Raw genomic sequence first — 7,406 nt, forward strand, 5'->3', positions numbered from 1 at the left:
AGCGGGGGGAAAGGATAAAGCATTAATATTGGTTGAAATATCATCTCTTCTCCCTCTTGCAGGTCTCTCTTTGTCAGTCATACTGAGTTATTTTTTGTTGATACAGGGTAAAGTGACTATCACTTGAATGAGTTGTGTTGCTGACCCTACACTTTAAACTCACACACATACACGCACTGTTTCTTTGTTCCCAAGAGAAAGTTAAAGAGGGAAGACTGTATGTGTGTGATGGAACATGCATGCAGTATGTGTGGCCTGGAAATTTACAAGGCTCTGATAGATTTAAAGGTTAATAATGGCTAATGGCTGGAGTGTGCTCTTTAGAAGCTGAAATTGAAAAGTTGTACGTTGGGATGTTCTGGTCTGAACTGGATGTCAGAGTGCCTGAGGAAAGTTTCTAACCACACAGCCAGTTCTTTCACCTTCCTATTGTTCTATAAAAACATTCCCCAGATAGCAGTTGTTGACTTGAACTTACTCAAGATACAAAAGAAAACTCTCTCTGGATGTTTGCCAGTAACAAATACATTGGTTTATTTTCCCTTCCTGGTTTTGTCAGTGAGATTTATATCTTCCTGTCTTTCAGTGGATATATGTGACTAATTGGAGCTGCTTAGAAACTTACACAAACCTGCACAAAACATGTGGCATTTCTTTCCTACATCTCTTTCAGCCTTCGATTTTGGAATAAAGAGAACTGGTATTGGGCTTGATGGGGGCCCTGATGTCAGGCATATGTCCCAGCGCTGCTTCATGACTTCTGAGAGACCTTTGATATGGCCTCTTCTTGCTTTCATATTCATTCATTTAACACAGGGATATGAGCCATTATGTCAAACCAGCCTACAGATTCTGATCTTTTACTTTCCACAGTCATGTTTTACTTTGTTCCTTCTGTTCTGTTCATGTCAGGTCACTGAAAATTAGAAGTGGGTCTATATAGAACAAAAAATGAAGCAATGAATTCAAGGTCCTGTGAAGGACCCAATGAGAAATTCAGGAAGCTGGACTTCAGTATTTTGATTTGTAGAACTATTTAGGTTGGTAATTATGATACTTAACCTTGTGTCAGTTTAAAATGACCTTTCAACTTGTCTGCCTACAGCTCCTTTACTTTACAGATTAAAAAAAATAATTTACCTGGACTTTGCAGTCATTATTCCACCTGCTTGCAATTTAGAGCATAGACTGTTATGATAAATCTAGTGCTTTCCATATACAGGAACTATTTGTTGTTCTCAATCAATAACATTTTTAGCCACGCTAGCAGCATGGCTATGGATGGCAATGTCTGTCTGTCAGTTATCTACCACTTTGGCCCAGACTGGAATGTCTTAACAACTAGGATGGATTGCCTTTTGAAGTTTGATGGATAACCATGGTTTGTACAGGATAGAGTTTAATGCCCTTGGTGATTCCTCAGTTTTTCCTCTAGCACCACCACAAGGTCAGGTTTTTACATATTCAGTTAAATCTGCCAATCTACTAGATGAATTGGCACAAAGTTTTATACAAATATTCATAGCATCTAGACAATGAACCATCAAGGAGTGCGTCTGTGATTAGTAATACGGTTTTAGCTCCATGGACAATATCCCTTGGTGCTACAATAAGGCTCAGCACATCATTTTTCTTGATTAAGAGGATATTTGGCCATGATCAACACAGTTTAATGTGTATGCACTGTATGTGTGTGTGTGTGTGTGTGTCTGAAAGAGAGAGAAAGAGAGAGAGAAAGGCAGTGAGACAGTATGACCACAGGATAAGTGCAGGTAAATTGCTTAGCGGTCAGCAGAGGCCCAATTTGTGTCCAAGCACACACTCACATACACACCCATCTCTCTTATTGTAATTGTCCTTCAATAGAAAGGCAGGCTAATGGAGAATTGTACGTGTATTTGTGTGTTTTTGTGGTCCATTTAGAATGAGCTGCATTGCTTCACATACTCTGGAGGGGTCTGAGGACACCATCACTGTCAGCTCCGATGCTATTCTGTGTCAGTCAATTATAGTAGTGCCTTGACCTCAGAACAATAAAAAGTAGTCACCTGAAGCTTCTGATTGTTATGAAGACATGTTTTTAAGATTTTAATTACTAACCAAGAAGTCATAATTCTGTTGGGAGAGTTGAAACAAGGACAGGTTCATAGACATCTAGCATCTATCACTGGTTTGGACGACAAGTATCCTGGCTGTGGCAAACTTTATAAACAGTAATGAAACTGCAGAGTGTGGAGGAGCCTGTCCTTGTTGTCCTTGTCTGAGGCTCTTTCTCTCTCTGCCCCTCTGATTGCCGGCCAGCTAGAAGATGAGAGCCTGGAACACATGAGGATCAGGCAGAGGATATTTAATACACAACTTTCTCTATTCTTTGCTGGCCCTCTCTCCCTCCTCCTTTGTCTTTCTCCTTGTGTGTCTCTCCCCCTTTGTCTGTCACTGTCTTCTGTCACTGCTCCTCAGGCTACCCTTGTCGCAGTTGGAGTTTAACATATGCGTGTGTGTGTGTGTGTGTGCATGTGCATGAAAGACATTTGTATGGCAGGTGCTCTGTGGATAAAAGAACAGAAGTTGTTGATGTTCTGCTGCTCTTCCTCTGACAACACGTCTGAAGAAAGCTGATAGCATTGAGAATAAACTAATAAATTAACACATACATGCAGGTTTGTCCTTGAAAATATTCTTTATGAACTTATTAAAGGTTGAAAATATTTGCATGAACACAGCTTAAAATTACATCTCAAGAACTTTTCCCAGATGCAGGCTGTTTATCATGTCACAGTGGGCTTTCTGTTTAAAGATGCTCCAACTGTTTGCACAAGAAGGCTACAGGTGCTGCTATCCTGTCAATGATTTAACTGCCAATGTGATCTTCTTTTCATCCCAGTAAATGTTTAGGATAACTTTCCAGTAGGCTGCTGCCACCTGATTGAGTTGCACATTAAGTTTCACTGTCTTGTGACATAATAATGTTTGGCTGGAAATAATGTTTGTTTGCCTGGAAATTGTGATAATATAGTTTCTCTGCAATACACTTTCAGTTGTAATAGATTTGTTATAGTTGTCTTTTTATTAACAGGTCTTTCAACAGCTTAAACCAAACCTTCGGAGGTCTATGATTCAAACCTTGTTAGCCGCTATAGTGTTTTTCTTTTTCTTTTTTCTGTAGTATCGACCCATTCAGGATGTTTGCCCGACTTGGCTCCTGGCGGGAAACAGTAGAGCAGCAGAGTGTTTATGATTAGATGGAAATAAGTTTATAACTGTCCATTGTGAGCGATGCAAACCCAATTTAGATTGACTGCTTTACACAACCGAAAAACACAGGATGCATCTTAAAAAGCATGAATGCAGCTAAGTGACAAAAGTGGCATTGTGCAAAGGTGGGCGTGACTGTGCTGGAAATAGTTAATGGCTTGTGATCTTTCATTACCCTCCCACTGTTAGTCTGGTCTCTAGAGTTGAATTTAAATGAAGGACGATAACAAAGAGAGTAGCTGGAGGTGAACAGCACCTTTGAATGCTGTGCTGCTAATCAAACGTGTTGCCTTGCACTGCCCTCTTCAGGCGTAAAAGTTAAGTGCTGCAATATGTGTTTTGGGGAAAGTCAGAGATTTTTCAGCCCTGTGCTACTTTAAGTTAACACTATGACCATTTCATTTTTATTATCAGTGAACATGCTGAGTAATTTCTCAGTTAATAACTGGTTTTTGCTTTGTTCTATAAGATGTCAAAGAATAATGAAAAGTGCATATTACATTTTCCCAGAGCTCAAGCATAATAAAACTAAAGCCAAAGATATTCATTTTCATTAGCACAGAAGACTAAGCAAGCCTGAAAATAATAACATATGGAAAGCTGGAACTGGCAAATGTTTAGCATTTTTACCTATAAAACAGTAGTTTAATTATTTGACTATTTGATTATCAAGTCTGCTTTAGATAAATGTGCATTGTGCTGATTATTACTACTGTACTAACATATTAATTCCAATGTTTGGAAATTTTTAGAGAAATTTTAAAAATGTATATCATATAACTTCTGTGAAACACTGAGGTTTGATAGTATTTTTTTTTAAATAAAACTGTTTTGTTTGATTAAGATCATTTTATTCAACCATCTAAAATTTTACTCAAGTGTCACAATCAATAATTTATTAATTAAATAAATAAATATTGAAGATCAACAGGCTGAGTTTTTTTCCCCCATAACACAGATTGTGATAAATTATAGTTGTAAATAATTTAAAATTCCACATCTGCCCCTCCTGTGTATTCACATTTAACTCCTAAACTCTAGCTGTAAGTGTCACATAAGCATCTATTCATGCACTCAGAAACAATCCATTCGTCTTGTTTTTTTCAAAAGAGAAAACCGTCAGATCCCTCCGTCTCACCTGATTGTGTGCAATCAGAAAACAGATCGTTAGTAGCTCTCTGGACTTTATGCTGAAAGGACTTGACCTCAGTAGAATGAATCTGTTTTTGCCCCATATTGCAGTATTAAAAATATCCTCTAAAGCTAATGATCTATGCAAATGGATCTCTTCTTTCACTTATCTAATTGGAAACACACTAGCCAATTTTGAGGACCATTTGTCAATGACCTCCTCTGTGTCTCCTCTGCTGCACACACACACACAGACACACACACCTCCTCCCTTAGACATTTTAATCAGTTTTGAGAGGAATAATTGCTCAGGTAGATGTCTAAATATGGAGGTATTTCAATTACTCTGTGTGTCTGGCTTCAGGCAAAATATGCCTCACAGAAACTAATCAACTAAGATTGATTAACCACACTGTGTGTGCATGGGTGTGCATGCATATGTGTGAGGGTGTCAACATCTACCACAGATTAACATTCAGGCAAGTGAATATCCATCATTATATCAGAATCAGAACATCTGCTGGGACATATTACAGATGGCACTTTCTTGTGTACACTGGCCTTATACGGTTTAGGTTCAAACAAGATCCTGTGCTTCATCTGTCATTTCTCGCACAAAAAAGAACCTCACTGCTTTTAGGACCATTTAGTTGATGAGTAAAAGTCATGGGGGAAGGGAAAAAAAACCACCTGAGAACATTTTCTAGAGGCTGTTTTGTACACTCACCACTGGCCTACTAAATATAACACACACACATTTTCTGAGCAAATGGAGCAATACTTTCCATCTTTTGGACATGTATCTGATTAGCATTGAAATGACAGTGGTTACACAAAGAGATTGATGTGTGCGCATGCAGTTGTGGATGTGTTTTTGTTTTTTTACCTATCTTTTAAATCTAGTGAAGCTCCCCAGTGTCACAGATTTGGTGATTATTAGGTCAGAAAACACACAGATGCTAAATATGTTTGACAGCATGGCTCTAGGGACAGAAATGTCAGCCGTTTATTCATCGGCTACTTGATTGATTGCTATGGAATTGTCTATAAATATTCATGGTCCCCAGAGAGTGTATCCTGGCTATGATGAACCCCTAACCTTTCCTCTAGTGCTACCATGAGGTTGGTTCGGAGTGTGGTTCTAAGTGAAATGGCTCAACAATTATTGGAGGGATTGCCATGAAATTGTTTCCACCTGTAAACACTTTGGAGAACCCTTATTTCCCATGTCCATCCATGAAATCTGCATACATCGACCTCTTGGTTTAGAATCAAATACCTGCAAAACTAATAACGTTCCCCTCAGCCTTAGCTGCTCTTTGTTTTTATTGTTAATAGGCTAAGCATAGCATGATAGGTCACTGTGAGCACATTGGCACGCCAACACGAGCACTTAGTTAACATTGTTGTGCTGACTGTATGCATGTAAGTAGACTCAAGAAGAAGCTAACCATCCATCCATCCATTTTCCTCCGCTTATCCGGAACCGGGTCGCGGGGTGCAGCAGTCTAAGCAAGGATGCCCAGACTTCCCTCTCTCCAGACACTTCCTCCAGCTCCTCCGGGGGGATGCCGAGGCGTTCCCAGGCCAGCCAAGAGACAGGCCGAGAGACATAGTCCCTCCAGCGTGTCCTGGGTCTTCCCCGGGGCCTCCTCCTGGTGGGACATGCCCGGAACACCTCCCTAGGAAGGCGCCCAGGAGGCATCCGAAACAGATGCCCGAGCCACCTCAGCTGGCTCCTCTCGATGTGGAGGAGCAGCAGTTCTACTCTGAGCTCCTCCCGGGTAACCGAGCTCCTCACCCTATCTCTAAGGGTGCGCCTGGCCACTAACAGGAACAAGAAGCTAACATGGCTGTATATTCCTGTTTAGACATCTAGATTACATAATAGATTTTTCAACACCTCACAATATTTGTGGCATCACAGACCCATCATGTCTGACCAAAGTTTTAGGAAAGAAGTTAAGTTAAAGGTGAGATTTTTGTGTTTATTTGCAATATATCGATTTTACATTTCTGTCTTGATATCCAAATGCTTTGTGTAAGTGATAAAGACAGAAGGGCATGACTGGTCTTTTATGTTGACTAGAAATATCTACAGATTACTGGTTGTGTAGTAATTCCCTTTTGGTGACAATTTTTCTCAATTTACTTGATCATAAAGGCCCTTTTGTAAGATAGTCTTATTCCTCAGCGCCATTAGAAGCCCTAACAGGTCTTCCTTATTTTATTTGGAGCAGTCATTTGACTCTCTCACACTAAATAATAGTGACTAGTGCTTTTAGGCCTTGAGCATTCATGGGGACATTTCTTAAAAATCAGCTCAGTCTGTGACTGCAAAATAATTGCTTGTAATGTAATTTTGTGTACCTCAAAAGCATGTATCTGTTTTGGATCAAGTGCAGGTTGTTTAGTCTCATGAGGATGAGCAGCGATATTGTAGCTCTGGGTTTTATTTTGACTCTGACAATCATTAATCACACAGCAGACAGATCAAGCCCTCCGCAGACCTCTCTCTCTCAACACCCCCCCACCACCACCACCACCACCACCACACACACACACACACACACACACACACACACACACACACTATTACCTTCCTCTCCGTCTCTTGCTTCCTTTCTGTTTACCACTGAACCGACCTCACTGGCACAGAAAGACAGACACATATATAATGTATACTAAATATTCACCTGCCTCCCCCATCAATTTCTATTCATTTCTTGTTTTGAAAATTGGGTGACACCACTTGATGGCCAACTGGTGTCACTTTCTGTTTTTGTTGACGTCTGGCTGTTTCTCATTCAGGGACACACCAAACATTTTATTTGCTAGTGCCTTTTTCAGCGACTGCCCCCACCAAGAAGGAAGACATCAGTTACCATGACTCAAGAGACAACTGTTCTCAGAATCAGCTTTATTGGCCAGGTGTCTTGGACACCCATTTCCTATCACAAGTTAATGTTAACATTAATTTTAGCATTCTTTCAACCATGAGTAGTTACTGTATTGAACCT

General features: G+C 40.0%; 1 protein-coding gene across 7 annotated transcripts in view; it reads left to right on the forward strand.

Moving 5' to 3' along the window:
* LOC109961139 (Kv channel-interacting protein 2) overlaps window positions 1–7,406 on the forward strand; it is a 138,206-nt gene that overhangs the window by 119,989 nt on the left and 10,811 nt on the right. The window lies entirely within an intron of this gene.

The sequence above is a fragment of the Monopterus albus genome, unplaced genomic scaffold (genome assembly GCF_001952655.1).
Source record: "Monopterus albus unplaced genomic scaffold, M_albus_1.0 scaffold52.1, whole genome shotgun sequence".
Lineage (NCBI taxonomy): Eukaryota > Metazoa > Chordata > Actinopteri > Synbranchiformes > Synbranchidae > Monopterus > Monopterus albus.